A 7341-nucleotide genomic window follows, 5' to 3' on the forward strand; every position below is an offset into this window, starting at 1 on the left:
TGCCTCAGCCTCCCGAGTAGCTGGGACTACAGGCGCCCGCCACCTCGCCCGGCTAGTTTTTGTATTTTTAGTAGAGACGGGTTTCACCGTGTTAGCCAGGATGGTCTCGATCTCCTGACCTCGTGATCCGCCCGTCTCGGCCTCCCAAAGTGCTGGGATTACAGGCTTGAGCCACCGCGCCCGGCCATCAGCAGGGTTTTCAATGGCAACAATGGCACGGGCCGCCAGCAGAAGCTTCTCCCAGGTCCTCTTCAGATTTATGAAGTAGATGCCGTCACTTTTCCTTTTATAGATGTACTGTTCCATCTGCAAGTCAAGATTGGTGCCACCTAAGTGGGTTCCTGCTGCAAGGAACTTAAGGACATCCCCCTTCTTCATTTGAAGGACATCAAGGGCTCCGGACATTGTGAAAATTTCCTTTAAGTTACGATGGAAATCCAGAACAACGCCGGATGGACCCCTCTGCAGGTAGCGCAGAAAGGCAAAAGGAAGGAAATTCTGATACACACTACAACATAGATGAAATGTGAAGGCTAAGTTTCAAGCAGAATAAGCCAGTCGCTAAAGGACAAATACAGTATGTATATCCCACTTATATGAAGTGCCTAAAATGACCAAGTTCATAAAGGCAGGAAGTGGAATGGTGGTTGCCAGGGGCTGAGGGGCTGGGGAAATGAGTCCGTGTTTAATGGGTCAGAGTTTCAGTTGGGGATAAAAGAGTTCTGGAGATGGATGGGGGGCAATGACCGCACAACAGTGTCAATGCCACAGAACCGTACACTTACAATGCTGAAAATGTTGTCTTTTATCACAATTTTTAAACAGTTGCTTAAGAAGAGACTAAGCAAAGCAGATGCATTTCAAAGCAACCCCCACCCCTCTCCTTGGTGAAGTCTCAGAAGGAACTTGAAGCTGGAGTAGAAAGAAAGGAAGCCTGGCTCTTAATAAGTTCTTTGCCTCTAACGGAAACGAAACGGGAATAGAGTGAGGTCTCATGCGTTTGGTCCTGAGGCCGTCCTGGGCGAGGGCAGATCCTGTTGACCTCTGCTGAGCAGGATCCGGCTCCCCCGTCTTTCTGCAGGGAGCCAGGCCTGGAAACAGGGGTGCACGTGCTTACCCTTGTATACACGCATCCGTCACATCCACATGGGGACCTGCCCGTGTGTTTAGAATATGTTACGCCATTCTCCGTGCCTTAGTATCTGGGCAGGTGGCCCTATTTTTCCCTTCAAGTCACTCCTTCCTAGCCAGTCCCATGCTCTGCTGCAGGGCCAAAGACCCCTCACGCAGCAGGGCCAATGGCAGGACAGGCCTTTAGGCGGACGGCTTTCTGCTCTAGTTACCCCCAGCAAGAGGGGGTGGGCCTCACGCCCTGACCAAGGCTCAGATGAGCAGCCAGTGCGGGCTGAAAAGTTTTGCTGTGGAATTCTGTCCTCTCAACCATAAGTGCAGTCCCAGCCTGTCTCCAGCTCTGGCGTGGCCAGCACTTTTGTTATCAGTGATGAGCTCTGCTCTGACAAACGCTGACCAGCCTCCTGCTCCTGGGGCCACCTGGCCAGTGTCCTTGAGATGATTGTGGAGAACTGGAGCAGACGCGATAAATGCAATTGCACCTGGACTTTGGTTCGAGTGTCCTGGAGGCTGCAGGCAGGTGGTCCAGCCAGGCCTGGGGGAGACTCACCACGACCACCCTCTGGGGCTGGCTGTGCCTGTGTTCAAATCCAAGCGAGTTCCTCGGTTCCTCACCTCCCAGTCCTGTAGAATGGGGATAATGCAGATAGCTCCGCTGCGGGGGCCGGGAGGGAGAAGAGGAGGTCACACCTAAGGTTGGCAATTGATTGTCAAAATGAGACACTCCTGGGAAACCTGGGGCCTTTTGCTTCCTTTCCAGCCCACGATGGGTGGTCTGGGTTCTAGGAAACCAGCAAGAGCTGGAGAGGGAGGAAAGGGAGCGAGAAAGCAGAGTGAATGAGTGGGGGTTGGGCATGAGCTCACCCCAGTGGCACTAAGCCTAGTGCCCAGAGCCTGGCATTGGGAAAGCTAGCTTCTTCTCCCTCCCAGTACCAAAACTAGCACCAGAGAGAACTCTGAGGCTGTCTAGCTGCAGGTGAGACCGTCCTTCACCTCTTCACCAAGGGAAGTTAAGCAGAGGGTCAGGGCACGCCTTGGAGCTGGGATAGTGCTGCCTGACGGTTTGATCTCTCCGGGTTGGTGTCATCCGGGCATCATCTTCATCGTCTTCATGTTTTAGCATTGGTGAGGGTGTACACGGGAACAAGGGTGAGAGGGGCAGCAGAGAGCCTATGGGGTGTTCTGTGCCCAGCCCTGACCAACAGAACAATCATAAGCTGCTATGGGTTGAGTGGTGTCCCTCCCAAATTCCTGTGTTGAGGTTCTAACTCCACCCACTGCCTCAAAATGGGACATTATTTGAAAACAGGGTTGTTTGAGATGTCACTAGTTAAGATGAGGTCATTAGGATGGGCCTTAATCCAGTATGACTGATGTCCTCCTAAAAGCGGGGAATTTGGACACAGACGCACAAAGAGTGCCGTGTGAAGACAGAGGCCGAGTGTGGGTGGTGCCTCTGCGGGCCAAGGAACCAGTCCTGCTGACATCTTAGTGTCAGATGCCCGGCCTCTGGGACCGTGGGACGATACACTTCTGTCGTGTGAAAGCTGCTCAGGTTGTGGTACCTTGTTACGACAGCCCTGGCAAACCAACACACATCCCCTGGGAAAGGGCTCAGCCTCCGGACCAGGGGTAGATACTGGCCAGCCTGATGCCAACAGTGATTCTTTTTAAAATCAGCTCTGCACTCTACGAGTTGCCAGGGAGGACCAAGCTCCTCAGTATTCCTGGAACTCCCCCGGGACCAGTCCAGCTTCCGGGAGGCAAAACTAATGTCTCATCTCATTCATGCGTTCAGCAAACACTGTCTGGGCGACAGCTCTGTGGCAGATGAGGCTGGGCACTGGGAATGTACTGGGCAGGGGGCAGGCTCTGTCCCTGCCCTTAAAGGGCTCGCTGGCAGCCTGGAAGGGAGACAGGCACTTCCCAAATACAGGCTCTTCATGGAGTGTGACAGCGAGAACCTGGGCTGAAGGACGGCCCAGGGACCTCTGGTCTCTTTCCCTAGGGCAGCCTCCTTTCTCACGCATGCAAGGCCTTTGAGGAACGAAGATCTTGGTTCTCAGGACAGCTTCTCACAGGTGGTAGGAAAGGTGCCTCTCCCAAGGAACGTGGGGTGGCTGGCTGTCCAAGTCAACCTCTTACCCCCCGGCAGGCACTGTTTGTGAGAGCGCTCCCCGAGAAGCCTGCACACACATCTCGTCCTCGAGTGTTTTCCTGGGAACCCGACCTGTGACAGCTGGTGCTGGGAAGGATCCTAGGAACAGACTCTAAAATGGGACCTTGGGGCTGGGTGCCCTGCCGGCCGGCTGGCAAGGAGGACCAGGCACACGGCTGTGGCACAGCTGTTCCAATTCGCCCGGCGGGGAGCGGGTGGGGAGCGGGTGGGGAGCGGGTGGGAGGGATGTGCTGATGGAGGCTGGTCCCGCACACTGTGTCCTGTGACGCCGCAGCTGGGAACCAGACCCTGGGTTCGGGTCCGGAGCTGTGATGACTTAACTCCCCATCAGCAGGGAGTCCAGTCTCCTAAACGCCTTGGTTTCCTGAACTATGAGGGGTGAGGTGAGCTGATTGGCCAAGCTGATTCACTGTGGTCCCTTCCAGCTCTAGCATCCTACACAAGCCGGAGAACTAGGGAGAAGGGTTTGGGCGGGATGGGAGAGCCCTGGAGCCAAGAGTGTGAATAAGCGAAGGGGAGTGGATGGAGGAGATTTTCTGGGGCCCACGCTGCCCGAAGCAACCTGTTTCATCCTGGGCTCAGGCCCTCCCCTTCCTCCCCCAAGTCCTCCCAGGTTCTGGGGCGAGGGCACCTGTCGCTGACCCAGCTGAGCCTGGATTTTAGTCTACGTTCCTCAGGATGCCCTTGCCTCCTGGACTTCCTTTTCTTCCTCTTGCGTCTGTCCCAGTCTGGCAGGAGTGTGCACTCAGGACCATTAGCAGTTGGGGAAGTTGGAGAGGACGTTGCTCAGGCACAGGTTTCTGGGTTGTGGAGCCTTGAGGAGCCTCTGGGCTGTGGGTGCCCTTCCTGCATCCCCCCCACCAGCCAGCCCACAGGCAGGCACTCAGGGAAGACATGGAGGCTCTGAAGGCCTAAGTGACTGCTTGAAGGCCACACAGCTAGTCACAGGGCCACATCCACCACTTCCACATCCAGGACTGAGTAGCTCCAAGCCAGAGCTCCTTCTGCAGCCCCCTCATCTTCCTCATTGAGGCCACCTGCATTGTTCAGAGTCGTGAGGTGACATTGGGACTGTGATTGGGACAGCGGAAGTTTTCCTTTGTTGTTGTTGTTGTTGTTGTTTTTGAGATGGAGTCTTGCTCTGTCGCCCAGGCTAGAGTGCAGTGGTGCGATCTTGGCTCATTGCAACCTCTGCCTCCTGGGTTGAAGCGATTCTCCTGCCTCAGCCTCCTGAGTAGCTGGGATTATAGATGCCCGCTACCACGCCCGGCTAATTTTTGTATTCTTAGTAGAGACAGGGTTTTGCCATGTTGGTCAGGCTGGTCTCGAACTCCTGACCTCAGATGATCCACCTGCCTCGGCCTCCCAAAGTGCTAGGATTATAGGCATGAGCCGCTGTGCCCAGCTCTTTTACTTGTTATTTGCTTGTTTATTTATTCATTCCAAAATGATACTGAATAGTTATTTAAAAGGCTTTTAAATTCAAAATAAAGAGTTAAAGAAACTAAAACAAAGTTTAAAGAAAGTAAAAATTACCCTTAAATTCCACCAACTGGAGCTAGTCACTGTTAACAGTTTGGTGAACAGATTTCCAGACAGCCCTATGTGTGTGAGTGTGCGTGTGAGTTCGTATGTGAGATTTTATGATAATGGGATTATATACTGTTTCATAACCTGCTCTTTTTACTCAACAATATGCCATGGAACTCTTTCCACATCGGTAAATATAGCTCTGCCCTTCATCTAACAGCTGCAGACCATCATCCATTGCATTCCACTGGGAAGGAAAGTATGGACTGTGTTTCATTTACCCAACCTGATACTGGGCATTGAGGCTGTTTCCAGTATGTCTCTCATTACAAAAAAACCGAGGGATGGGCACGATGACACCTCTGTCTTGTCCAGCTGCTGTCTTCAGGTCCATTTCAGCAGGCTGGTCTTAAAGAACACTCCCTACAGCAAGTAAGGGCACTGCGCTGCCTCATTGCAATGGCAGATCCTCGTTTTCAGGAAATCCAGGGCTCCTCCCCAACGGGCCAGGGCAGCAGAACCACACACACAAAGAGACAGCCTTCTCCTCAGGAAGTTCTGGGGGAGAGGCAGAGAGGGGCCCTTGCCCCGAGTCCATATCTAAAGTCGTGGCTAGTTGTCCCCATGACAGTCTGCTCGGCTTCCTGCTGGAGTCTGGGGGGCCCTGAGGACGGCCTGCAGCTCTGCGGCGCGCTTGGCTTTTCCTCCAGGAGGCAAGTGGGCTAAAGAAACTGGGGCCGAAGGTGGCTGGCAGGTCGAGGGCATCCTGGCTGGGATGGAAGCCTTGGCCTGGTGCTGCTGCTTCTCTCCAGGCTCCGGCATAGGAGCTGAGACGGTGGGATCGAAAAAGTCAAGCTGATAGTGGGAAGGAGAGACCCACAGCCAGATGATCATAGGGGTGACAGTTCTTATGCACTTGGTCGGGGGGTGGATGATAAAAACGGGGACTGGGAGGCGATGGGGTAGTCTCTCCATGATTAGACTATGGTCTATATATTGGCCAGGTGAGGCCTTTAAACAAAACACAGACTTTCTTTATACTTACGAGCAGTTTAAAGAGCAGGCCAGCTGGGCAGAAGGTACAGAGATCTTCCATCTACCTCCTGCCCCTACACAGGCGCAGCTCTCACTATCACCCTCCCTCAGAGGGGTGCGTGTGTCACAATTCACAGACTTTCCCTTACACAGTGCTACAGTTCCCTTACACTCAGCCCACAGTTGTCTCTCTGTGGATTTGGACTAATGTGTCCATAACGACATGCATCCACCATTGTGTATACATTTGTAGTTAGCCTCCCTTTCTTAAAAACTATGCCCTTGCAGTGAAACGGGCAACTCCCCTTCCCCCAACACACAGGGACACATGCACATACACACCACAGGGACCACAGCACACACAGACACACACGCAGACACACATATGCAACACACACATTGCAGACACCACAGGCGACAGAGACACACAACACCACCACGAGACACCACACACCCATGCAGGACACATGCAACACACACCACAGGACGCAGACACGCACACAGCAACAACATATATGCAGACCAACACACACAACATACATGGCAGAACCCACACCAGCAGGGACACACACACGACACATGCAGACCCACAGGCACAACATGGGAAACACACAGGAACACAAGCCACACACAAGAACACACACGGAGGAACCACACGCACAGACACACACACATTACATACGCCACCACAATGGCATACACCGCGCACTCACAGCCACATGTACCTCACAAAACGTGTGCACACAGAACACGCACAACCACATGCACGCACACAGACACACGCAGTCACATGCACACACACATGCACATTGCACGACCACGTTGAACACACATGCCCGCACACAACACACAGGTTCACCATGCACACACATGCACATACCAAAACCACGTGCCACACATACACGCACATGCATGCACGTGCACACACCACACACATACACACACAGAGTTTTTTTTACCAAGGGAAGAGACATAGGTGAATCTATTTTACTGTTTTCAAAGGCAAGCTTTCCTCTCCACCCCTGCAGTGTGTCCCACGGCCACAGATGGGTTTACTGCGGCTACGGTGATTCCATCACCGGCTGGGCTCGGAGCCTGGAGGGGGCCTTCCAAAGGGGGCAGGAAGAGAAGGAGGGAGCAGGCAGAATCCCAGAGGCTTCGTGGTGGAATCTGGCCAATGATCCTCTTTGACGGAGGCTCACGGGTTGCCTCTGTGGAGCGTGGCTGTTCCTGAGCCGACTCACACTAGCTCGATCATGAAAACATCTGTTGCAATCTCGTTAGTGCCTCTGCCCACAGATGGCCTTTGAAAAGTGCTTTTGGTGCATTCTGCCTCTGAGACATAGGCCCCCACCCTCCCGCCTCCCTCGAAAGCCCACAGAACCGACAGGCGCTTTAAGGAATCCACACCAGGACAGGGCTGTGGCTGGGCCAGGGCGGAGGATGGTGTGGTTTGGGGCAGCCGG

This window comes from Rhinopithecus bieti, unplaced genomic scaffold, assembly GCF_001698545.2.
Source record: "Rhinopithecus bieti isolate Rb0 unplaced genomic scaffold, ASM169854v2 scaffold_21777, whole genome shotgun sequence".
Classification (NCBI taxonomy): domain Eukaryota; kingdom Metazoa; phylum Chordata; class Mammalia; order Primates; family Cercopithecidae; genus Rhinopithecus; species Rhinopithecus bieti.